Here is a 27,966-nt window from a genome sequence, read left to right on the forward strand (position 1 = left end):
TATTTCTTCCTTAAGTATTGGATAGAATTCACCAGTCAAGCCATCTTTATCTTTATCTGTACTTTTCTTTGTTGGAAGGTTTTAATTATGAATTCAATTTCTTTGCTTGATGTAGGGCTATTCAAATTTTCTAATTCTTTTTAGATCAGTTTTGGTAATTGTTTCTTTCAAATAATTTTTCATTTGATTTAGGTTGTCAACTTATTGGGATAAAGTTGTTAATATTCTTTTATTATCCTTTTTAATATCTGAAGAATCCATAGTGATGTTCTTTTTATCATTCTTGATTTTTTTTTTTTTGAGACAGAGTCTTACTGTGTCGCCCAGGCTGAAGTGCAGTGGCGTGATCTTGGCTCACTGCAAGCTCCGCCTCCTGGGTTCACACCATTCTCTTGCCTCAGCCTCCTGAGTAGCTGGGACTACAGGTGCCCACCACCATGCCCGGCTAATTTTTTGTATTTTTAGTAGAGATGGGGTTTCACTGTGTTAGCCAGGATGCATTCTTGATATTGTTAAGCTGCCCTTTTCTGATCAGTCTGCCTAGAGATTTATCAATTCTATTCATCTTTCTAGACAATGAGTTATTAGTCTCATTGATTTTCTATATGGTAGTACATTTTATCTTTCACTGATTTCTGCTGTTTGTTATTTCCTTCTTTCTACTAATTTTGCATTTACTTTGCTCTTTGTTTTCATTTCTTAAGAAGAGAACATAGGCCATTGAGTTTAGATCTTTCTTTTTTTTTTTTTAAATATGAACATTTAAAGCTGAATATTTCTCTTCAAGCACTGTTTTTGCTGCATCTTACAAATTTTGACATGTATTTTCATTATTATTCAGTTCCATATTTTACAATTTTCCTTGTAAACACATTGTTGATCCATGGATTATTTAGAAGTTTGTTGTTTAATTTCCAAATATTTGTGTTTTCTTAGTTACCTTTTTTTTGAGACGGAGTCTTGCTCTGTCGCCCAGGCTGGAGTGCAGTGGCGTGATCTCGGCTCACTGCAAACTCCGCCTCCTGGGTTCACGCCATTCTCCTGCCTCAGCCTCCCGAGTAGCTGTGACTACAGGCGCCTGCCACCACGCCTGGCTAATTTTTTGTATTTTCGATAGAGACGGGGTTTCACTGTGTTAGCCAGGATGGTCTTGATCTCCTGACCTCGTGATCCGCCTGCCTTGGCCTCCCAAAGTGCTGGGATTACAGGCGTGAGCTACCACGTCCAGCTGTTTTCTTAGTTATCTTATTGTTGATTTCTAATTTAATTTCATTGTAGTCAAATAACGTACTCTTTATGATATTAATGCTTTTCAATTTTCTGAGGTTTGTTTTATGGCCTAGCATGTGGTTTATCCTGGGGAATATACCCTGAACACTTGGACAGAACATGTATTCTGTAGTTTTGAGGTATAGTTCCATAGATATAAATTAAGTCCAGTGCTTAATCTTGTTGCTCATATCTTCTGCATCTTTGCTGACTTTTTTGTCTTGTTATTCTATGAGTTGCTGGAATGAAGAAGTTAAAATCTTGATCTAAGATTTTGGAATTGGCTATTTATCCCTTTAATATTGTCAAGTTTTGCTTCTTATATTTTGAAGCTCTCCTATTAACATATACATATAACATTATTATATCTTCTTGATAAATAATAGCTGAAGATAAATAATAGGAGCTGAGGAGTCTAGCCTGGGCAACATAGTGAGATCATGTGTCTTAAAAAATATCTATTTTGGGACGGGCATGGTGGCTCACACCTGTAATCCCAGCACTTTGGGAGGCCAAGGTGGGTGGATCACCTGAGGTTAGGAGTTCGAGACTAGCCTGACCAACATGGTGAAACCCTGTCTGTACTAAAAAATACAAAAATTAGCTGGGTGTGGTGGCAGGGGCCTGTAATCTCAGCTACTCGGGAGGCTGAGGCAGGAGAATCGCTTGAACCCAAGAGGCAGAGGTTGCAGTGAGCCGAGATTGTGCCATTGCACTCCAGCCTGGGAGATAGAGCGAGACTGTGTCTCAAAAAAAATCTATTTTGTCTGATATTAATGTAGATGTTCTAGCCTTCTACTTATTCTTTGCATTATATATTTTCTTCTGTTTATATATTTCCAACCTCTCTGTGCCTTTACATTTAAAATTCATCTCTTTTGGACAACATATAGTTGTGTCTTGCTTTTTAAATCAAGTTTGTCAATTTCTGCCAAAATTGGATTTTTTTGTTCATTTTTTTTAATGCAATTATTGCTGTTAACTTTGTGTCTACCATTGTATTATTTCTTTTTAATTTGTCCTTTCTGTTTTTGTCCCTCTGTTATTCTTTTCATGCTATTTCTTGGTATATATGTGATTTTTTTTTTCTTTGGCTTATTGTTGATGTTCGCATATTTCTTGTTGACTAGACAACAGTTGAGATCTTCTTTGCGTGGCCGATTTTCTCCCTTGCATCTCCTGAAAAGCTTTCAAACTGTTGAGGTTCGAAGATGGTAATTTCTGACCTCGTGATGTAGACAGGCTAGAACTGCAAACACTGTTTTTAAGTGGAAGCTCTGGTCTCAGTTCAAATATTTTGTCTTTTGTTGAACTGCTTTGAAATTTATTCCATACATGTGTGACTCAGCGGTTAACCAAAGATGTGAGTACACAGAATTTGAGTATTTCTTTTCTGATTCTTTTCTTTCTGGAATCCCCTTTCCCCTTGGCCAGAGGCTGTGGTTTTCTGGCCTTCAGTGTTCTAGTTCCTCAGGCCAGAAAAACTATTTTTCTACCAGTATTTCTGTACCCTTGCTTACCATTCTTGCAGTACCTGACCCTTGCACCTTGAAAATGGGAACTCATTTTACAGCTCTCTTGCTCCAAAATCTGCCTGCTTCTCTTCACGCGTTAGTACTTTCAGGTAGCTTTTTTTTTTTTTGTTGAGACGGAGTCTCGGTCTGTCGCCCAGGCTGGAGTGCAGTGGCCGGATCTCAGCTCACTGCAAGCTCCGCCTCCCGGGTTCACGCCATTCTCCTGCCTCAGCCTCCCGAGTAGCTGGGACTACAGGCGCCGCCACCTCGCCCGGCTAGTTTTTTTTGTATTTTTAGTAGAGACGGGGTTTCACCGTGTTAGCCAGGATGGTCTCGATCTCCTGACCTCGTGATCCGCCCGTCTCGGCCTCCCAAAGTGCTGGAATTACAGGCTTGAGCCACCGCGCCCGGCCTCAGGTAGCTTTTTAAAATATTATATCTAGACTTTACAGTTGTTTTCTGGGTTGGGGTGAGTCCAGCAGGATCTTGCCCAGCCAGTCTCTACTGGAAGTAAAAGTGATATATTTTGAGTGATTTAATGATTCTCTTGATGTTTTGAGGTCTCTCACTAGGTTCATTGCTCCTGGTTAGCTAGTCTCATACATTTAAGATATTTATCTTATTTCATTTTCATTCTCTGCATCAAATTGGTAAATAATTCCTTCATACTCTTTCTTTCTCTTTTCTTTTCTTTTTTCTTTTCTTTCTTTTTAAGAGACAGTCTCGTTCTGTCACCCAGGCTGGAGCACAGTGGTGCGTGCCATCATGATTCACTGCAGTTTTGAATTCCTGGGCTCAGGTGATCCCCCCGCCTCAGCCTCCTGAGTAGCTAGGACTACAGGCGTGTGCCATCATACCTAGCTATTTTTTTTAAACTTTTTTTTTTTTTTTTTAGAGGTAGGGTCTTGCTGTGTTGCCCAGACTGGTCTCAAACTCCTGGACTCAAATGATCCTTCTGCCTTGGCCTTCTAAAGTGCTGGGATTACAGTCATGAGCCATAGGCCCCAGCCTTTTTTCTTAAATGTATTTCATATATATCTTATACAGTTTGTTTGTATTAGCACCAACCTAATAGAGCCAGTATTATAGTTCAGGTTCTTATAGTTTCATTCTTACCTTGTTGTGATAACCTTTTATTGTAACATTGTTCTTGTTCAAAACTTTTTGTTGCTCAGTGTTGTCAATTGGATTGATAGTCAAGATTCTGCTCCAGTGGTCACATTTCTTCCTTTAGGAGGGGTCTTCAAAAAGTTTTTAGAAAATTGGAATTAAAAAATAAACACAAAAAGTACAAACTTTATTTCTCAACATAAGCTCAATAATGTTGAAGACTCTTTTGTAAGCAGTGATACGAACCATTTAGTCTATCCTTGTAGAACTGAGCATTCTGGAATGCAACCATGTGAAAGCAGTCTTTTTTACATTATCAGCGAAAGAAAAATGGGTTCTCTTTAAATATGTTTTTAAGATTAAGAAGCAAAAAGCAGCCAGAAAGAGCCAAATCAGGACTTTAAGGTAAATGCTTAATGATTTCCAACTGAAACTCTTGAGAAATTTCTGTCTTTTGAGGAGAGGAATGAGCAGGAGCGTTGTCATGGTGGAGGACTCTATGAAGCTTTCCCAGGCATTTTTCTGCTAAAGCTTTGGCTAACTTTGTCAGAACACTCTCATGATAAGCAGATGTTATTGTTCTTTGGCCCCATAGAAAGTCAGCAGGCACAACGCCCTGAGCATCCTTAAGAACTGTTGCCATGACCTTTGTTCTTCACTGGTCTGCTTTTGCTTTGACTGGACCACTTCTACTTTTTGGTAGCCATTGCTTTGATTGTGCTTTGTCTTCAGGATCACACTGGTAAAGCCATGTTTCACCTCTGGTTTCAATTCTTCAATTCTTCAAAGAACTGTTTTAGGATCTCTATCCCACTTATTTAAAATTTCCACTTGTTTAAAATTTCCATTGAAAGCTCTGCTTTTGTCTGTAGCTGATCTGGTACAACAGTTTTGGCACTGCCGAGTGCAAAGTTTGCTCAACTTTAATTTTTCAGTCAGAATTATGTAAGCTGAATCAGTTGAGCTGTCTATGATGTTGGCTATTGTTTCTTTTTCTTTTTCTTTTTTTTTTTTTTTTGAGACAGAGTTCTGCTCTGTTGCTCAGGCTGGAGTGCTAAGCTCACTGCCACCTCTGCCTCTTGTTCAAACAGTTCTCCTGCCCCAGCCTCCTGAGTAGCTGGCATTACAGGTGCGCACCACCACGCCCAGCTCATTTTCATATTTTTAGTAGAGACAGGGTTTCACCATGTTCGTCAGACTGGTCTCGAACTCCTGATCTCGTGGTTTGCCCGCCTCGGCCCCCCAGGTGCTGGGATTACAGGCGTGAGCCACTGTGCCCAGCCAATGCTGGCTGTTGTCTCTCCTGCTAGTTGTTGATCCTCTTCAATTAGAGCAGGAATAAGATGGTTTTTTTCTTTGTAAATTGATACAGATGATCTGCTGCTGTGGACTTTATCTTCAACGTGGTCTTGTCCCTTCTTAAAATAAGTTATCTATTTGTAAACTGTTGACTTCTTTGGGTATGGTCCCCACAATTTTTTTTGTAAAGCATCTATTATTTTTCCACCCTGACTTTACTATAAATTTGATGTTTGTTTTGCTTTGCTTTGATTTTAGCAGAATTTATTTTGCTCTGATAGGGACTGCTTCTAAACTTATGTTTTATTCTTCATAGTGCCTCAAGTTAGATCCTGTTCAGACATGTTATAACAAGTTAGAGTTTATTTTGATCAGAAATTTTTTGAAATCCATGCATAGTTTTTGCATAATACACATTTTCCATGAGCTTTTTGAGGACCCTTTGTATTTCTTACTGCTCTGCTGACAAACATGCTCTCCTTTTCCTTTTTTCTTCTTCCTCCTCGTTTATGTCAGTTGATGTATAGTGGTAACTGAAATTTGAATTGTGTTTTTAGGGGACTAGTGTTATTTAATTGTGATAACTGAAATTCATGTATATTGGCACAATGCACATGTGAAGTGAAGTCTGCTAGTACTTTGGAATTCAGTCTAGGTTTGTTCCTCCTTATTAGCTGAAGTCTTTGACATCCCTAAGCCTCAATTTTTCCTTTTGTATCTGGGTTAACATTACACACCTTGAAGTGTTGTAGTGAGGATTAAATTAATGTTAGGCACGTAGCAGAGAGTTTTTTATATACAAGTTATTTAATACATCATGGTTATTAATGTGATGATGATCATGATGATGATGTTAATAATCACCCTATATTTAATCACCCTATAGCTTTTTAGTAAAACTACCCAGTTTTTTTTGAGCATTTTCTTTCCTTTATAATAATCTCAGTAATTTTCTGAATCCTTAAAATTCCTATTGATTAGCTTTTTAAGTTTTTTAATGTGTTGATTCCAAAATGGATAAAACATTCTGTTGAGATATTTCTGCAGCAGAGGGAAAAGGAAGATTATTTTTCACCACATATATAGAATATGTATGCTTGCGAATAGTTTATCAGATCCTATTAATATAGGATCCTATAAATGTAGCTCGCTGTTTAATATATGTGATATATTTTATTTCAATTCATAAACATCGATTAGGCGCTTACTATAAGCAAGCACTGTTTATTTTGCTGCTGTCTTCTCTGGTAATGGTATTTAGTTTATTTTTTTTTCTTGTTAATTTGGCATTTGGACCTTTTTCATTGTTTCAATATCCTACCTCTTTGCTATTATTATTATTATGATTTTTTGAGACAGAGTCTCACTCTGTCACCCAGGAATGTAGTGGCACAATCTCACTGCAACCTCTCCAGTGGCTCACTGCAACCTCTGCTTCCCAGGTTCAAACGATTCTCCTGCCTTAGCCTCCCAAGTAGCTGGGATTACAGGCGTGCGCTACTATGCCTGGCTAATTTTTATATTTTTAGTAAAGACAGGGTTTTACTATGATGGCCAGGCTGGTTTCAAGCTCCTAGCCTTAGGTGATCCACCTGCCTCAGCCTCCCGAAGTGCTGGGATTACAGGCGTGAGCCACTGCGCCTGGCCTGATTTTTTTTTTTTTAAGATGTATTTTTGGTTTGCACTTGTGTCCACTAACTTTTGCTTTACAAAAACATCACTCCAAAAGGTAGTGGCTTAAAACAACAACCATTGATTGATTGATTGATTGAGATAGAGTTTTTGCTCTTGTTGACCAGGCTGGAGTGCAGTTGTGCGATCTCGGCTCATTGCAACCTCTGTCTTCTGGGTTCAAGCAATTCTCCTGCCTCAGCTTCCCGAGTATCTAGGATTACAGGCACTCACCACCACACCTGGCTAATTTTTTTGTATTTTTAATAGAGATGGAGTTTCATCATGTTGACCAGGCTGGTCTTGAACTCCTGACCTCAGATGATCCACCTGCCTCGGCCTCCAAAGTGCTGAGATTACAGGCGTGAGCTACCGTGTCTGGCCAACAACAACCATTTATTAAGCTCAAGATTTTGTAGGTCAACTGAGTGACTCTTCTGAACTGGGCTGACTTCAACTGATCTCTGCTGGTCTTTCTTATATGTTTGAGGTAAACTAGAAGTTTGACTGGTGATTAGAATATCTAGGACAGTCTCACATTTCTGGCAGTTGGTGTGCTTTTGGCCAGGAGAACAATGGCAACTGGGCCATGTGTCTCTCATCCTCTAGCAGATTTTGCTGGGGTTCTTTGCATGGCAGTTGTTGAATTCCAAGAACTGTAAGAGTGCAAACACAATTTCATAGCTTTATTAAAGTCTGTTTGTACTACATTTGTTATTCTCCCATTGGCCAGAGCAATTCATATGGCCAAGTGCAAAGCAGAAGAGGAAGAATTTGTGACTATTCTTATAATTCACCTCAGTATTCTTTGTCGGATGATATGCATATTAAGGTTCATGTACCTTCATTCATAGACCATATCATATCCCCCCTTTATTTCTTTTCTTGACGTAGGGTCTCACTCTGTCAGCCAGGCTGGAGTGCAGTGCTGTGATCACAGCTCATTTCAGTCTCAAACTCCCAGCCTCAAAAGATTCTCCCACTTTAGTCTCCAGAGTAGCTGGGACTACAGTGTGTGCTAATTGTTAGCACACAGGACCACACCTGGCTAACTGGTAAATTTTTTTTTTAAAAGGGTCTCCCTGTGTTACCCAGGCTGGTCTTGAACACTTGGGGCTCAAGTGAACCTCCCACCTTAGCGTCCCAAAGTAGTGGGATTACAGGTGTGAGCCACCAACCCCTGTCTCATATCCCTTTTCAATTATATCTACTTTAATTTACCTTTTTATCCTTTATCTTTCTGTTTTGGAATTTTCTTGAATCCCATCTTTTTAGATAAGTCAGTTGATAAGTAGTTGTTATTACTTTAGTGTAAATAATGAGTTACAGAAATGGTTATATTCTTCAAGGATATCTTCAAGGGTATCAATGGAAAAGAACCCAAAGGAATGGTGAATTTTCATGTGGTATATAACACTACGTAAAGGAAGATTTCGTAGTGGGACTTTCCTATTATTTTTAAAGCACATGATAAAATACCTCCTCTTTCTGAATGGATTTAAAGCTTTTCTTGTATTCTTGTTCATTGATTATACCTGATGACAGAATTTTTTTTTTTTTTTTTTTTTGAGACAGTGTCTTGCTCTGTCACCCGTGCTGGAGTGCAGTGGCATGATCACAGCCCACTGCAGCCTCTACAGTGATCCTTCTGCCTCAGACTCCCAAGTAGTTCGGACTACAGGCGCATGCCACTATGGCTCATTTTTGTACTTTTTGTAGAGATGGGGTTTCACTATGCTGCCCAAGCTGGTCTCAAGCTCTTGAGCTTAAGTAGTCCCCTTGCCTTGGCCTCCCAGTGCTTGGATTACAGGCATGAACCACCTCATCTGTCCGTGATGACAGAATTCTATCATCAGGTATAATACCTGAATACAGAGTATTACACCTTATCTGTCAAGTATTATACCTGATGATAGAGTCACACTAAGAAAAAAATGTTTAAACATATCTTGATCTCATGTTTCCCTTTGGTTTCCCTAGTATTATAATAGTAATAAAATAGAATAGCTGTTATTGAATGCTTATTATGACAGGCTTGTTCAAATCCTTTTATTTGTGATATCAATTTTATACTCACAATAATCTTACGAGGTAGATATTATTTTTATCACTACTTTATAAAAGAGAACATTTATACTTAGTGGGAGATTATATACTTGTCTAGGACATCTAGTTATTTAACTGGAAGATTTGGATTTAAACCCAGGTTGATGTGATTCTGAAGACTTTGTCCTTAATTACTATACCATACTACTTCCCTGGACAAAGGAGTCCATTGTTTAGGGACTCAAGAATCCAGAATTCTCTTTCAAGTTCTAACACCGATATGTCCAAATGATGTTGCAGAGACTATTCAATTTTAGTTTCCTGTAATATACACCAGAGTCTGAGATTGCAATTTACTGATTTTTTTCCTCCAATTCAGGTCTGCTTTTGAGTCCCTCTAGTGAATTTTTTAAAATTATACTTTAAGCTCTGGGGTACATGTGCAGAATGTGCAAGTTTGTTACATAGGTATACACATGCCACGGTGGTTTGCTGTCACCCAATCAACCTGTCATCAAGATAAGGTATTTCTCCTAATGCTATCCTTCCCCAAGCCCCCCACCCCCCTACAGGCCCTGGTGTGTGATGTTTCCCTCCCTGTGTCCATGTGTTCTTATTGTTGAAATCCCACTTATGAGTGAGAACATGTGGTGTTTGGTTTTCTGTTCTTGTGTTAGTTTGCTGAGAATGATGGTTTCCAGCTTCATCCATGTCCCTGCAAAGGACATGAACTCATCCTTTTTTATGGCTGCATAGTATTCCATGGTATATATGTGCCACATTTTCTTTATCCAGTCTATCATGGATGGGCATTTGGGTTAGGTCCAAGTCTTTGTTATTGTGAATAGTGCTGCAATAAACATATACATGCATGTGTCTTTATAGTAGCATGATTTATAATCCTTTGGGTATATTCCCAGTAATGGGATTGCTGAGTCAAATGGTATTTCTAGTTCTAGATCCTTGAGAAATTGCCACACTGTCTTCCACAATGGTTGAACTAATATACACTCCTGCCAACAGTGTAAAAGTGTTCCTATTTCTCCATATCCTCTCCAGCATCTGTTGTTTCCTGACTTTTTAATAATCGCCAGTCTAACTGGTGTGAGATGGTATCTCATTGTGGTTTTGATTTGCATTTCTCTAATGACCAGTGATTATGAGCCTTTTTTCATGTGTTTGTTGGCTGCATAAATATCTTCTTTTGTGAAGTGTCAGTTCATATCCTTTGCCCACTTTTTGATGGGTTTGTTTTTTTCTTGTAAATTTGTTTAAGTTCTTTGTAGATTCTGGATATTAGCCCTTTGTCAGATGGATAGATTGTAAAAGTTTTCTCCCATTCTGTAGGTTGCCTGTTCACTCTGATGATAGTTTCTTTTTGCTGTGCAGAAGCTGTTTAGTTTAATTAGATCGTATTTGTCAGTTTTGGCTTTTGTTGTCATTGCTTTTGGTGTTTAAATCATGAAGTCTTTGCCCAAGCCTATGTCTTAAATGGTATTGGCTAGGTTTTCTTCTAGGGTTTTTATGGTTTTAGGTCTTAGGTTTAAGTCCTTAATCCATCTTGAGTTAATTTTTGTGTAAGGTGTAAGGAAAGGGTCCAGTTTCAGTTTTCTGCATATGGCTAGCCAGTTTTCCCAACACCATTTATTAAATAGGGAATCCTTCCTCCATTGGTTTTTTCTGTCAGGTTTGTCAAAGATCAGATGGCTGTGGATGTGTGGCATTATTTCTGAGGTCTCTGTTCTGTTCCATTGATCTATATATCTGTTTTGGTACCAGTACCATGCTGTTTTGGTTACTGTAGCCTTGTAGTATAGTTTGAAGTCAGGTAGCGTGATGCCTCCAGCTTTGCTCTTCTTGCTTAGGATTGTCTTGGCAATGCGGGCTCTTTTTTGGCTCCATATGAAGAATTCTGTGAAGAAAGTTAATGGTAGCTTGATGGGGATAGCAGTGAATTTATAAATTACTTTGGGCAGTATGGCCATTTTCACAATATTGATTCTTCCTATCCATGAGCATGGAATGTTTTTCCATTTATTTGTGTGTTCTGTTATTTCCTTGAGCAGTGGTTTGTAGTTCTCCTTGAAGAGGTCCTTCACATCCCTTGTAAGTTGGATTCCTAGGTATTTTATTCTCTTTGTAGCAATTGTAAACGGGAGTTCACTCATGATTTGGTTGTGTGTTTGTCTGTTATTGGTGTATAGGAATGCTTGTGATTTTTGCACATTGATTTTGTATCCTGAGACTGCTGAAGTTGCTTATCAGCTTAAGGAGATTATGGGCTAAGATGATGGGGTTTTCTAAATATACAATCATGTCATCTGTAAACAGAGACAATTTGACTTCTTCTTTTCCTATTTGAATATCCTTTATTGCTTTCTCTTGCCTGATTGCTCTGGCCAGAACTTCCAATACTGTGTTGAATAGGATTGGTGAGAAAGGGCATCCTTGTCTTGTGCCAGTTTTCAAAGGGAATGCTTCCAGTTTTTGCCCATTCATTATGATATTGGCTGTATGTTTTCATAAATACCTAGTTTATTGAGAGTTTTTATCATGAAGGAGTGTTGAATTTTGTTGAAGGCCTTTCCTGCATCTATTGAGATAATCATGTGGTTTTTGTCACTGGTTCTGTTTATGTGATGGATTACATTTATTGATTTGCATACGTTGAACCAGCCTTGCATTCCAGGGATGAAGCTGACTTGATCGTGGCAGATAAGCTTTTTGGTGTGCTGCCGGATTCGGTTTGCCTGTATTTTATTGAGGATTTTTGCATCGATGTTCATCAGGGATATTGTCCTGAAATTTTCTTTTTTGTTGTGTCTCTTCCCAGTGTTGGTATCAGGATGATGCTGGCTTCATTAAATGAAGTAGGGAGAATTCCCTCTTTTTCTATTGTTTGGAATAGTTTCAGAAGGAATGGTACCAGCTCCTCTTTGTAACTCTGGTAGAATTTGGCTGTAAATCCATCTGGTCCTGGACTTTTTTTGGTTGGTAGGCTATTAATTACTGTCTTAATTTCAGAACTTGTTATTGGTCTATTCAGGGATTCAACTTCTTCCTGGTTTAGTGTTAGGAGGTTGTATGTGTCCAGGAATTTATCCATTTCTTCTAGATTTTTTAGTTTATTTGCACAGAGATGTTTGTAGTATTCTCTGATGGTAGTTTGTATTTCTGTAGGATCAGTGGTGATATCTTCTTTATCAATTTTTACTGCATTTTTTTGATTCTTCTCTCTTTTCTTCTTTATTAGTCTGGCTAGTGGTTGATCTATTTTGTTGATCTTATCAAAAAACCAACTCCTGGATTCGTTGATTTTTTGAAGGCTTTTTCATGTCTCTATCTCCTTCAGTTCTGCTCTGATCTTAGTTATTTCTTGTCTTCTGCTAGCTTTTGAATTTGTTTGCTCTTGCTTCTCTAGTTCTTTTAATTGTGATGTTAGAGTGTCAAATTTAGATATTTTATGCTTTCTCTCATGGGCATTTAGTGCTATAAATTTTTCTCTAAACACTACTTTAAATGCATATCAGAGATTCTGGTACATTGTGTCTTTGTTCATTGTGTACATTGTGTCTTTCAAAGAACATCTTTATTTCTGCCTTAATTTTGTTATTTACCCAGTAGTCATTCAGGAGCAAGTTTTTCAGTTTCCATGTAGTTGTGCGGTTTTTAGTGAGTTTCTTAATCCTGAGTTCTAATTTGATTGCACTCTGGTCTGAGAGACTGTTTGTTATGATTTCCGTTCTTTTGCATTTGCTGAGGAGTGTTTTACTTCCAATTATGTGGTCAATTTTGGAATAAGTGTGATGTGGTGCTGAGAAGAATGTATATTCTGTTGATTTGGGGTGGAGAGTTCTGTAGATGTCTATTGGGTCTGCTTGGTCCAGAGCTGAGTTTAAGTTGTGAATATCCTTGTCAATTTTCTGTCTCGTTGATCTAATATTGACAGTGAGGTATTAAAGTCTCTCACCGTTATTGTGTGGGAGTCTAAGTCTCTTTGTAGGTCTCTAAGGACTTGCTTTATGAATCTGGGTGTTCCTGTATTGGGTGCATATATATTTAGGATAGTTAGCTCTCTGGTTGCAATAATCCCTTTACCGTTATGTAGTGGCTTTCTTTGTCTCTTTTGATCTTTGTTGGTTTAAACTCTGTTTTATTAGAGACTAGGATTGCAACCCCTGCTTTTTTTTGCTTTCCATTTGCTTGGTAAATATTCCTCCATCCCTTTATTTTGATCCTATCTGTGTCTTTGCATGTGAGATGTCTTGGCATCTGAATACAACACACCGATGGGTCTTGACTCTTTATCCAATTTGTCGATCTGTGTCTTAAATGGGGCATTTAGCCCATTTACATTAAGGTTAATATTGTGTGAATTTGATCCTGTCATTACAATGCTATCTGGTTATTTTGCCCGTTAGTTGATGCAGTTTCTTCATAGTGTCAATGGTCTTTACAATTTGGTATGTTTTTGCAGTGGCAGGTACCGGTTGTTTCTTTCCATGTTTAGTGCTTCCTTCAGGAACTCTTATAAGGCAGGTCTGGTGGTGACAAAATCTCTTGCGTTTGTTTGTCTGTAAAGGATTTTATTTCTCCTTCACCTTTGAAGCTTAGTTTGGCTGGATATGAAATTATGAGTTGAAAATTATTTTCTTTAAGAATGTTGAATATTGGCCCCCACTCTGTTCTGCCTTGTAGCATTTCTGCAGAGAGATCTGCTGTTAGTCTGATGGGCTTCCCTTTGTGGGTAACCCAACCTTTCTCTCTGGCTGCCCTTAACATTTTTTCCTTCATTTCAATCTTGGTAAATCTGACGATTATGTGGCTTGGGGTTGCTCTTCTCGAGGAGTGTCTTAGTGGTGTTCTCTGTATTTCCTGAATTTGAATGTTGGCCTGTCTTGCTAGGTTGGGGAAGTTCTCTTGGATAATATCCTGCACAGTGTTTTCCAACTTGGTTCCATTTTCCTTGTCACTTTCAGGTACACCAATCAAACATAGATTTGGTCTTTTCACATAGTGCCATATTTCTTGGAGGCTTTTTCATTCCTTTTCCTTCTTTTTTCTCTAATCTTGTCTTCTCACTTTATTTCATTAAGTTGATCTTCAATCTTTGATATTTTTTTCTTCCACTTGATTGATTCAGCTATTGATACTTGTGTATGCTTCATGAAGTGCTCGTGCTGTGTTTTTCTGCTTCATCAGGTCATTTATGTTCTTCTCTAAACTGGTTCTTCTGGTTAGCAATTTGTCTAACCTTTTTTCAAGGTTCCTGGCTCCCTTGCATTGGGTTTGAAAATGATCCTTTAGCTGGGAGGAGTTGGTTATTACCCACCTTCTGAAGCCTACTTCTGTCAATTTGTCAAACTCATTCTCCGTCCAGTTTTGTTCCCTTGCTGGTGAGGAGTTGTGATCTTTTGGAGGAGAAGAGGTGTTCTGGCTTTTGGAATTTTCAGCCTTTTTGCGCTGGTTTCTCCCCATCTTCATGGATTTATCTACCTTTGGTCTTTGATGGGGTCTCCAAGTGGACTTCCTTTTTTGTTGATGTTGATGCTATTCCTTTCTGTTTGCTTTCCTTCTAATAGTCAGGCTTCTCTGCTGCAGGTCTGTTGGAGTTTGCTGGAGCTCCACTTTAGACCCTGTTTGCCTGAGTATCACCAGCAGAAGCTGCAGAACAGCAAAGTTTGCTGCTTGTTCCTTCCTCTGGAAGCTTCTTTCCAGAGGGGCACCGCCAGATGCCAGCCAGAGCTTTCCTGTATGAGGTGTCTGTTGGCCCCTACTGGGAGGTGTCTCCCAGTCAGGACACATGGGGGTTAGGGACTGACTTGAGGAAGCAGTCTGACCCGTAGCTGAGCTTGAACACTGTGCTGGGAGATCCGCTGCTCTCTTGAGAGCTGTCAGGCAGGGACGTTTAAGTCTGCTGAAGCTGTGCCCATAGCCACCCCTTTCCCCACATGCTTTGTCCCAGGGAGATGAGGGTTTTATCTATAAGCCCTTGACTGGGGTTGCTGCCTTTTTTGCAGAGATGCCCTGCCCAGAGAGGGGGAATCTAGAGAGGCAGTCTGGCCACAGTGGCCTTGCTGAGCTGCAGTGGGCTATACCCAGTTCAAACTTCCTGGTGACTTTGTTTACACCGTGAGGGTAAAACTGTCTTCTCGAGCCTCAGCAATGGCAGACACCTGTCCCCCAACCAAGCTCGAGTGTCCCAGATCGACCTCAGAATTCTGTGCTGGCAGTGAGAATTTCAAGCCAGTGGATTTTTACTTGCTGGTCTTGGTGGGGGTGGAACCCACCAAGCCAGACCACTTGGCTCCCTGGCTGTAGCCTCCTTTCCGGGGGGAGTGAATGTTTCTGTCTCACTGGCATTCCAGACACCACTGGGGTATGGAAGAAAAAAAACAAAACAAAACAAACAAACAAACAAAAAACTCTTGCAGCTAGCTTGGTGTCTGCCCAAATGGCCACCCAGTTTTGTGCTTGAAACCCAGGGCCCTGGTGGCATAGGTATTGGAGAGAATCACCCGGTCTGTGGGTTGCAAAGACCATGAGGAAAGTGCAGTGTCTGGGCTGGAGTGCACTGTTTACAGTCCCTCACAGCTTCCCTTGGCTAGGGCAGGGAATTCCCTGACCCCTTGTGCTTCCTGGGTGAGGTGATGCCTCACCCTGCTTCAGCTCACCCTCTGTGGGCTGCACCCACTGTCCAACCAGTCCCAATGAGGTGAGTCGGGTACTTCAGTGGGAAATGCAGAAATCACCTGCTTTCTGCTTCGATCTCGCTGGGAGCTCCAGACTGGAGCTGTTCCTATTCGGCCATCTTGCCAGCAATCCCTGTAAATTTTTTATTATGTATTTTTTAATTCTGGAATTATTTGGTTTTCAAACAACATACTTTCTTTGTATTGATATTCTCCATTTGATAAGATATTGCTCATGTTTTCCCTTAATTCTTTAGACATAGTTTCCATAGAGCATGTTTTTAATGGCTAATTTAGTATCTTCATCTAGTAAGTCCAATATCTTGATTTTCTCATCATGAACAGTTTCTATTACTGCTTTTTTCCCCCAGTGTATGGGCAGTACTTTCCTGTTTCTATTTGTGTTTCATCATTTTTTGTTGAAAACTGGACATTTTAGGTAATATAATGTGGCAACTTTGGAAATCAGATCTCCCCCTCTCCCAGAGTTTGTTGTTGTTGTTATTGGCTTTTGTGTGTTAGTGACTTTCCTAAACTAACACTTTAAAATCTCTATTCTTTGTCATGTGTAGATCTACTGAAGTCTGCTCAGGTAGCATAGTCCTCAGCTCAATAGAGATTTCTTAAATGCTTTGAACTACTAAGTTTCCCAGCCTTTGCCAAAGAGTTCCCCGTGTATGTGTGGACACACCTTCAGCACTCGGGTGGATTACAACTCTTAACCTTCACTTCCCATTTGTGTAGAACCTCAAGGACAGCCAGATGAAAGATTAGGAGCTTCTTAGGTCCTTCTTGGGTATGCACATAGTACTGCACATTTTTAGATTCCCAGGGATATTTTGGAGTTTTAAAAGCCCCCTAGGGACATCTCATTATCCAGATTTTTCTTTTAAAGTTTTTCATTAAACTCTTGTTTACCCAATATGTATTGCTGCATCAGGCAGTTGTGATGTTAAGCAGTTGCCACTGATTTTATTTGACAGATGCCCTGTAAAGAGGGTTGTTCACACAGCTACCTCTGAGTTAGGCCGAATATAGTCTTATGAATGGAACTTCCCTAGGGAGCTGCCAGACAGGTCAAATAGTGGTAATTTTCTGGGGGTAGGGTATTTTGAAGAGGTCCAAACGATTTTGAGCCCTCTGTTTACTCCTAAGCTTCTGGTTTTCATACCCATTTTGGTGAGAAGGCTGCTGGTTTTCAAGTCGATCACATAGGTGGAGAAAAAGGGATAGAAATAGTGCGAGTTAAAAACCCCACAAAGCTTGCTGCTTTTACTGAGATTCAGCTGTTTCTTTTGAAGAAACACTTCTTGGGTTGGTACAGTTTGTTGGTTAATTTCTGAAATCCTGAAAAAGTTGATTTTGACAAGTTCTGCTAGTGTTCTCATTGCTTTTGTGGAAGAGCAGATTTTTGGAAGGCTTTACTCTGCCCTTTTGGAAGTGCTTTTCCACAGTTTAATTTATGGGAAAGTATAAACAACCACTGTGAGGGAAATGGAAAGTAGGAGAGTGAAAGCAGAAGCAGGGAGGCTAATGATGAAGCTAACTTGGACTAGATTAGTGGAAATGGAGAGAACCTGAGGGATTTGGGATATGCTTTGTAAAGACTTAGTGAACTTCATGAGTGAAAGGCAGATCCTCATAATAATCACCTGTTATAGGTGGTGCTATCTGTATTTTAAAGGTAAGGTAACATTCAGGGAGATTTAAGTAATTTGCCCAGGGTTACAGAGTGAGAGAAAAAAAATCAGAATTAGAACCTCTACTTACCTACTCCAAATTGTCTTAACATCTGTGCATGCTGTCTTGTGACATTAAAAAAATCAGTTATGAGTCAAACACTGTATTCAGAATAAATATTTACAATAAAATTGTCTTATGTAATTATTTTGCGTAATTTTAGTTTTGTTTTTAATGAGATGAAAATTCAATTTTTCAGCCTTGTATAGATGGAATGATAATCAGGAAAGGGAATTTTTTCATATGTAAGAAAGTGATGTTTTCTTTAAATTTAAGCAAAATTTATATTCTAACTATGAGAGAGAAAAAATATATTTACTTCTGCACTTCTAAGTTCTCAAGTGGGGCCGCTATAACAAATGAGATTAGCAAGATAAAAGTATATAAGTGTATTTAACGTAAGTTTTACATGACATGAGAGCCTTCATAAGGAAATGAAGACCCAAATAAATAGTTAAGCTTGAGCATTTTTATGCTAGGTTTGATAAGGAGTGGAAAGTTGTGAAAAAATGTGACAGGACAATGCGGGTATGAACTAGAGGTAATAAACTGGGGAGAAACTTATCAACACCTGTTTGGGCTCTTCTCAGTACTTCTGTCTTCCCAGCGTAAGATATTCCTTTCCATCAGGTTTAAGGAGAGTCTTAGGACCTGCTTCAGAGGAAGGTCAGAGATTTCTTCCAGCACTAACCATTTCTCAAATTACTTCAGCTTAAAATATTTGATATGCCTAGGCACCACATTTTGGAGTGGCTACCTGTCACCATCATAAGCTAAATCCATCAAAGGCAATGCACACTTCTTTTCATAGTATGGATTTCATTGCCAGAACAATTGTTATTACCTGTTTATCTTTGGCAATAAATGGTTTATTGTTACTGTATCGTCCATTATTTTATATGCCTTAAAGACATGATTTTATGACAGTCTTATAATTTGTATGCATTTGAATCTATGTTCAGGTCTTTTTGGTCAGTCTGTAAATTGCTTGTATATACATATACACACATATAAATTTTTTAAATTACAAAAGTAACTCAAAGTTACTTTTGGAAAAATTTTGAACAATAAAAATCATATTTCCCTTATGTCTGTTGCTCACCCCATTGCCCATTCCAGTCCCTAGAGTTAACTATTTTTATTCAGTTTGAATATTTTTTGAGACCTTTTACAATATATCTGTAACTTTATACACATAAACACATGTACTCACAGATATACCCTTACATGCTTTTTAAAGAAAAGAGATACTTAGAACAATTAAAAAATTGGCAATTGGCTGGGTGTGGTGGCTCACGCCTGTAATCCCAACACTTTGGGAGGCTGAGGCATGTGGATCACGAGGTCAGGGGTTTGAGACCAGCCCGGCCAACATGGTGAAACCTCATCTCTACTAAAGATAGAAAAAAAAAAAAAAAAAAAGCTGTGCATGGTGGCATGCGCCTGTAATCCCAGCTACTGGGGAGGCTGAGGCAGGAAAATCGCTTGAGCCCAGGAGGTGGAGGTTGCAGTGAGCCGAGATTGTGTCATTGCACTCCAATTGCACTCCAGCCTGTGGGCAACAGGGAGAGATTCCGTCTCAAAAAAAAAAAAAAAAAAAAAGTTGACAAGTATATATATTTATGGAGTACCATGTGATGTTTTGATCTATTATGCATTATAGAAGGATTCAGTCCAGATAATTAACACATACATTGCCTTACCAAATTTATATTTCTTTTGTGTTGAGAACATTAAAAATCTATTTTAGCAATTTTGAATTACACGTTTTTATTAACTGTGGCCACCATGCAGTTTAATAGACCACTAACATTTATTCCTCCAATCTAACTGAAACTTTGTATCCTTGGATCAACATCTTCCTAAAAAGGGATACTTTTTAAGTGTTAGATTTGTAATGTGCTTATTTTTCTCTGGCAATTTACACATAATTTACTTGTAACAGCTTCATAATATTTCATATTATGAATATATCAATTTAACATTTTCTAGTTTTTACTTAAAAAGAAGATAAAAATCTGTAATAGAAGAGTAGCCCTTGTTTGGTGGTTCTAGCAGGGGGAGTGCAGCTACTCCTATACCTTTCATCAAAGGACTGTCCTCCTTTGTTGGGGAAAATCATCCTCTTTTACTGAGTGTGCTGTTATAAGAGATGAGGTAAAAAAGTGATTGAAAGATTTCTGTCTCTTCTTGGATACATGTTAGAAGACACAAAGAAGTGTTTGTTTCTTTGTTATTCAAGAAAAAACTACAAACAAAAGTATGTTTTCTAGCTGCCACCATTTGATTGGTAACTTTTCTATTTGGTATTGAAATGACTCTCTTAAGGCCACTGGTCATTGTTTACTTATTTGTACATTTAGTTTTTATTATATTATTGGTGATCTAAGAGGAGAATTACTTATCTAAGAGTTTTTGCCAAAAGGGATTTTTCTCATAAATGTTAGCCTAAAGTAATGTTAGAGTCCATAGCATCTCCTTGGAAACCAGGCTTTCATGGGATAGAAACAACTACTTTAAGATGGATGCTGTGTCCTTAGGAAGTGATTCAGGAAGTCTGGCAAGAAGAGAAATCATGCTGTGAAGGAAATTCAGAAAAGAGGAGCTCAGTTATTTATGTTCTCAGGTTTGTCATAATTTGTTTTAAGAATGTTTCATTCTAATGATACTAAGTTATAAACATATGTTAAGTAATAAATTTCATTTCCAACTCTCATATGGTATGTTTATCACTAAGGAATGTGGATGCATATTTTAAAATGAAGTGAGAGGTTTGTTGTCATATATACTTGACAGTGACATTGATTAAAATGTAGATATGTGCTTTGTGGGTGATATATAAAATGTATCAGGACACAACTTTTAAAGGTTTCTATTAGTCTTGTCTCTTATAATAAAGATTTGGCAGCATTTTCTTTTTGTTTTCTTTCTTTCTCTCTTTCTCTTTCTCCTCTCCTCTCCTCTCCTCTCCTCTCCTCTCCTCTCCTCTCCTCTCTCATCTCTCTTCTCTCGTCTCTATTCTCTCTTCTCTTTCATCTCTGTCACCCAGGCTAGAGTGCAGTGGCACCATCTCAGCTCACTGCAACCTCTGCCTCCTGGGTTCAAGCAGTTCTCCTGCCTCAGCTTCCTGAGTAGCTGGGATTACAGGCGCCTGCCACCACGCCTGGCTAATTTTTGTATTTTTAGTAGAGACAGGGTTTCAGTATGTTGGTCAGGCTGGTCTCGAACTCCTGACCTCAGGTGATCTGCCTGCTTTGGCCTCCCAAAGTGCTGGGATTACAGGCGCAAGCCATCGTGCCTGGCCAGCATTTTCTGTCTTAATGAAACGAGAAAATTATCCCAGGAGTTTCCAGAGTCTTTTTATAGAAACATTTTTTAATATTCTCAAAACAGCATTTCAGATAAAAAGTTATGAAAGCTACTCCAGAAATAGTGGTAAAGAAGTCTTTTCTGTTTAAGACCGAGTCTTGCTCTGTCAGCCAGGCTGGAGTGCTGTGGCGTGATCTCTGCTCACCGCAACCTCTGCCTCCTGGGTTCAAGAGATTCTTTTGCCTCAGCCTCCCGTGTAGCTGGGATTACAGGTACAAACCACCACATCCAGCTAATTTTTGTATTTTTAGTAGAGATGAGGTTTCGCCATGTTGGTCAGGCTGGTCTCAATCTTGTGAACTCAGGTAATCTGCCTGCCTCGGCCTCCCAAAATGCTGGGATTACAGGCGTGTGCCACTGCACCTGGCCAAGAAATAGTTTTTTCAAAAACGTTTTTAAAGTGATAAGATAGATGACCAATATACTTAAATAAAATTAGTCTCTTTTGGAAATTGAAGTATTACTACTACTAAAATGGAAACATTCTTATATTTTGGTATAGCAACACTTGAAGTCATTGAATAAATTTGGTCATTGGTTAAAGTTCGTGATTTTTTTTTTGTACAGAGATTTACTAATATTTCAGAAGTATTACACTATTTTCTGTTTTCAAGAGGACTGTTATAAGGATTGTTTTTACATTATCGTATTGAAAAAGCTACCTGTGGGCTGGGCATGGTGGCTCACACTTGTCATCTCAGTGTTTTGGGAAGCTGAGGTGGGAGAATGTCTTGAGGCCAGGAGTTTGAGACAAGCCTAGGCAACAAAGCCAGACCCCCATATCTACAAAAAATAATTAAAAAAAGAAATTAACTGGTATGGTGGCATGTAGCTGTCGTCCCAGCTACTCAGGAGGCTGAGGCAGGATGATCATTTGAGCCTGAGTCCAAGGTTGCAGTGAACCATGATTGTGCCACTCCACTCTGGCTTGGGCTACAGAGTGAAACCCTGTCTCAAAAAAAAAAAAAAAAAAAAAAATTAACCTGTATATAAGTTTCTAGAATGTTTACGTTATTACCTTCATTTCAATTCTCTGGAAAGAGTGCCTTTTAACTTAATTTAGTGGAAATATTATTTCTTCTTTTTTCTCCCATTTCTGTCCAAATGATGAAATAATATTTGTTGTTCATTGAAGTCCAGCAAGGCTTTTAAGAACAAAGTTAGGGGCCAGGCGCAGCAGTTCATGCCTGTAATCCCAGCACCTTGGGAGGCCGAGGTGGGCGGATCACGAGGTCAAGAGATTGAGATCATCCTGGCCAACATGGTGATCTAAAAATACAAAAATTAGCTTGGTGTGGTGGCGCACGCCTGTAATCCCAGCTACTCAGGAGGCTGAGGCAGGAGAATCGCTGGCACCCAGGAGGCGGAGGTCGCAGTGAGCTGAGATCGCACCACTGCACTCCAGCATGGATGACAGAGCAAGATTCCGTCTAAAAAAAACAAAACTAAACTAAAGTTAGAATCGCTGTATATATTTATTAGTTTAGTTAGTTTTTGTGATGTATTCTATTGCTAAATCATGTCATTTATTTTTTACCTTCTTATTGTGAAATAATTTCTTGTGTTGATCAGTTTAGATATTTCTTTTAAAATATACTATACTTCATTGTCAAAGCATTTAACATTTTATGTATATATTTTTAAATTTTTACTTTTGAAATGTTAAATTTAGAGAAAATTTGCAAGATTAGTACAAAGGACTTTTGTGTATCTTTTATCTAGATCCCCCAGTTGTTAACATTTGTCATGTTTGGCGTATAATTCTTTTTCTATTACTATTACTGTTATTTTCTGAATTGAGAATAAGTTGCACACATGATGTGCGATCACCCCTAAATCCTTCAGTATGTATTGGTAACGTTGATATAAAACTACAGTACCACCATTAAAATTAGGATATCATCATTGATACAGTACTGCTTTCTAAACCACAGACCCCCTTGAAATTTGAATGATTGCTCCAGTAATGTCCTTTAGAGACACCCTTTCCTTTCTGGTCCAGGATCAATTATCTGGCAAGAAGCATATTAGGATTCTCTAGTTTAGATAGTTAAGCTGTAGTATCAGCTCTGTACCAGGTGCTCACATTACAGGCAACTTATTTGGGTGACTGGATTTTGACCACTCTTGGGTTCCTGATGGTTATTTTCTTGATTGGCGCCTTGACCTTTGATCACTGTAATGATATATTCCATGTGCTTTTCTTTGGACTGTCAGCCTTTTCCCATAGTACCTAACCTGCAGTTCATTGTTGCTAGTCTGGACTGCTTGCTTGACTCTCTTGATCCTAGCATCCAGTCCATCCCTTGCTTTGTTTCTCTAGGTTGATAATATGTAAGGGATAACTAATATTTTTGTGCTTGTGTCTATCAGAAATCCTTATGCCAGGTGTCTCTTTGTATAGGAATAAAGCAGAATATATCAGAATAGGAGTTGGCATTAGAATAATTTCATATGTAACAGTCAGCATTAGTGCTATATAAAACTAAAGAGAGCTACAAACCCAGAACCCTGCGTGTGTGTGTGTGTGTGTGTGGTGTACTCTGCTGTGAATCTTGGGTTAGGTAGGCAGAATGTGCTTCTAAATTATTTTGGATTATGCTTCTGTCTATAGGCTCTATAATCTTAGTATAGTCATCTCTTAGTATCTTGGGAGATCGGTTCCAGGACCTCCTATGGATATCAAAACCTGTGGATGCTTAAGTTCCTTATATAAAATGAGGTGGTATTTGCATATAAACTGTTTCTATCCTCCTACAAACTTTAAATCATCTCTAGACTACTTACAATATTTAATACAATATAAATGCTGTATAAATAGTTGTTATACTGTATCACTTAGGGAATAATGACAAGAAAAGACATCTGTATGTTTAGTACAACTGCAATTTTTTAAAAAAAGGTTTTTTTTTTTTTTTTTTTTTTTTTTGAGACGGAGTCTTGCTCTGTCACCCAGGCTGGAGTGCAGTGGCCGGATCTCAGCTCACTGCAAGCTCCGCCTCCCGGGCTCAGGCCATTCTCCTGCCTCAGCCTCCCGAGTAGCTGGGACTACAGGCGCCTGCCACCTCGCCTGGCTAGTTTTTTGTATTTTTTAGTAGAGACGGGGTTTCACCGTGTTAGCCAGGATGGTCTTGATCTCCTGACCTCGTGATCCGCCCGTCTCGGCCTCCCAAAGTGCTAGAATTACAGGCTTGAGCCACCGCGCCCGGCCTAAAAAAAGGTTTTTAATCCATAGCTGGTTGAATCCACACATGCAGAACCCATGGATATGGAGGGCTACTGTATGTAGTCTTCTCAGGTAGTCTTGTTATTTCATGAGGGAGTGAACTGATGAAATCATGGGCTACCATTTGTAATCAGTTGGCAACTCTTGCAACGGAATATTATTGATAGAATGTTCACTGTTCAAGAATTAAACAGCTGATATAGATTTGCTTAAATATCTAAAAATTGTAGATCTATTTCCTACAAGTTTATTATGATCATCAGGTTTATAATAAACAAGTTTATTATAATTATTCAATGGGTAAGCTCTAGTGATATTTGAAAATAAATATTTTAAGAGTTAATTCCTAATAGTAGGTTAATTTCCTAATAGTAGGTCTTCCAAAGAGAAGTTGACATAAAAGTGGTATAAATTGAGTAAGAATCATAATTTTTCTTAATGATAAAATACTAATTTAGGTTTAAAGTCAATTTAGACACAGAATTTTAGATACTGGAGAAGCAGTGATCTGATTTCTAGAAAGTATATTGAGAAAAGGACATATTTTTAGTACAATTGGCTAAGTACATGCAGGAAGAATCTTTTATAAATCCTTGTGACCATGCTTTAAGAGCTGTAAATTGTTGAGTAAAATGCAATTTGCCTTTGGTTTTATGAAGAATTTTCCAGACTTGGGCGCCCTCTTGTGTTTAATTTATAGTTAAGATTATTCTACATTATGTAGCTTTTGGTAGTCTTGTGTAGGTTGATGTGTATTCTCTGAAGATATTATAAATTTTTCAGTATAATGATAAATACTCAATACATATTATCCAATCTCGTTATTTTAACAGTCTTACAGCATCTTTGTAGAACTTCACAATTGGAAAGAATGTTAAGTGTTCAGCTGGTTCTGTTTTTACATTTACTTTTGCATGCTCTATATCAATTTTTGTTGTATTTAATGCATGCATTCATTGAGATATATGTCCTTGAACATAGTTTTAGTTTTATTTTTTGAAGCAAGGTCTTGCTTTGTTGCCCAGGCTCAACATTCATTGAGATATATGTCCTTGAGCATATTTTTAGTTTTGTTTTTTGAAGCAAGGTCTTGCTTTGTTGCCCAGGCTGGAGTGCGGTGGCGTGATTATGGCTCTCTGCAGCCTCAACCTCCTGGGCTCAAGCAACCCCCCGACCTTAGCCTCTTGGGTGGTGGGGACTACAGGTGTGTGCCACCATGCCCAGCTGATTTTTTCTTTTCAACCTTTTTGTAGATACAGGGTCTCACTCTGTTGCCTAGTCTGGTCTTGAACTCCTGGGTTCAAGCATCCCTCTTGCCTCAGACTCCCAAAATGGCTGGGATTACGATGTGAGCCACCGTGCTTCTCCCATAAATTATTTTTTAAAGACTAAGCAATAAGGTTTAGTCATGCAGTTATTTATTTATTTATTTATTTTTTGAGGCGGAGTCTTGCTCTGTCACCCAGGCTGGAGTGCAGTGGCCTGATCTCAGCTCACTGCAAGCTCTGCCTCCTGGGTTTACGCCATTCTTCTGCCTCAGCCTCCCGAGTAGCTGGGACTACAGGTGTCTGCCACCTCGCCCGGCTAGTTTTTGTATTTTTTAGTAGAGACAGAGTTTCACCGTGTTAGCCAGGATGGTCTCGATCTCCTGACCTTGTGATCTACCCGTCTGGGCCTCCCAAAGTGCTGGGATTGCAGGCTTGAGCCACTGCACCCGGCCTGCAGTAATTTTATTTGAAGGTTCTATGGCAGTTGTAAGCTATATTGACTGATCAAACTGTTAAGTGCCTAGCACATTGTAAACTTTCAATAAATATTTGTTGAAAGGAAGAATAGAAGAATTATGGCTGATGATCCATATTTTTTTGTGGACTGAAAGAAATGAAATTAGTTGGATGGTTGCCAAATTGCTGTATTCCAAGGGACAAATTTGTTACCCAATAACAACCAGAGTTTGTTACTCTGGTTTCAAAGAACCTGAGGAACAAATGACTTTTAACCTTTGGGTCAGTATTTTATTGAAAATAGAACCTTTATACCTCATCGTACTTATAACTACTTTAAAGTCTCAATCTACAGCCTTATTCTAATTGACATGGCACTGACTACCCTTATTTGGACCCCTCATGGACTAAGTTACTTTTTTTTAGAAAAATTATTTTTAGTAGAGATGGGGGTCTTGCTATTTTGCCCAGGCTGGTCGTGAGCTCCTGGCCTCAAGGGATCCTCCCATCTTGGTCTTCCAAAGTGCTAGGATTACAGGCATGAGCCACCACGCTCAGCTTGCTCATAGACTGAATTACTTGGATTTTGTGGATCCCATCATAATCAGATCAGCTTTGCTGAAGGTTCATGAGCCATTGTGCCAAGCTGATTGTAGACATTCAGCAAATGGTGTCATAGCAAAGCATTTCTTTCAAATGGGGGAGGGATTAAAAAGGTGATTCTAAAAATTAGTTACCAAAGGTTCAGAATTTGATAATGCCTTACCTCCTTCCTACATTTGATTTGTATAGGCAAAATATAGGCTAAATTATACAATTTAGAAGTAGGGATAAAGAACTTGCCATTTATGGCTATTCTTTTTCTTTAATCCTTATGAGTCGAAAGGATTTTATATGGCCTTCTTGGTTATATTTGCAAATTTAATAAGACCTACTTCTAAGGAGTGAGATGTAGTATTCTTCATATAAATCCCACAATTTTTACTATATAGCACACAGAGAGTAGTTTTGTTCTTGATTTTGGTGTGTGTTTGTCTTATAAGAATCTTGCCTGTGCTTGTGCTCTTGTAATTTTCTTTGAACAAGCATTTCACTCACAGTTTTGTAATCTATCACATCACTGATTCTCTAAAGATTTGCTGCTCTGTATCATGAATAACTATACTTATAGTCTTGACTCCTTAATGTGATGGGAATAAAGTATACTCCCTTGTCATTCTTGTTATATGTAATATGTAGACTTATAGATTTATATTTTGATCTTCTTTTAACTTCTACCTCACCATTAGCAGATTTCAGAGAGTTTGTTTCCTATTCCCCAAATGGATAGAGGAAATTTTACTAACTCTTTATATCCAGGATAATCTATAAATCATTTGACATAAATTGTATGTAGTCACTGTTTACTAAATGTGTAACTATTCGTTGGTTAGAAGTAATGCATTTTAAAAATTTATCTTCAGGCAGTCTTCAGGTAACTTACCTCCATACAGTAGTGCTTATCACTTTTTTTTTTTTTTGATACGTAGTCTTGCTCTGTTGCCCAGGCTGGAGTGCAGTGGCGTGATCTCGGCTTGCTACAAGCTCTGCCTCCCAGGTTCACGCCATTCTCCTGCCTCAGCCTCCCAAGTAGCTGAGACTACAGGCGCCCACCAGCACACCTGGCTAATTTTTGTATTTTTAGTAGAGATGGGATTTCATCATGTTAGCCAGGATAGTCTTGAACTCCTGACCTCGTGATCCGCCCACCTCAGCCTTCCAAAGTGCTGGGATTACAGGCGTGAGCCACCACGCCCGGCCTGCTTATCACTTTTAAGTTGCATTTATATTTATTATTGCAGTTTTTCCATGGTTTAACCCTGTGACGTTAGCATGGCGAATATTTTTATCCCTGTTTTACAGAAAATGATTAAGAAAACTGAAATCTGGAGGGCTTGTGACTTGACTAAATGAATTTGTGTATGTGGAAGTTCCTTGTAAAATATAAAGGCTAAAAATGGGCCAGGCACGTGGCTCATGCCTATAATTCCAGCACTTTGGGAGGCTGAGGCAGGAGGATTGCTTGAGCTCAAGAGATGTGGTGACATGTGCCTATTGTCCCAGCTACTCAGGAGGCTGAGGTAGGAAGATTGCTTGAGCTTGGGAGCTCAATGCTGCAGTGAGCTATGATTGCGCCATTGCACTCCAGCCTGGGTGACAGAGCAAAACCCTGTCCCTCGCCACTCCCCCAAAAAAGATAAGAGGATTTTAGTAATCTCTTTTAGCCTATTCTCAAATTTAGGTTTTTAAAAACTTTAAGTCCAGTA

This window comes from Rhinopithecus roxellana, chromosome 13 (genome assembly GCF_007565055.1).
Source record: "Rhinopithecus roxellana isolate Shanxi Qingling chromosome 13, ASM756505v1, whole genome shotgun sequence".
Classification (NCBI taxonomy): domain Eukaryota; kingdom Metazoa; phylum Chordata; class Mammalia; order Primates; family Cercopithecidae; genus Rhinopithecus; species Rhinopithecus roxellana.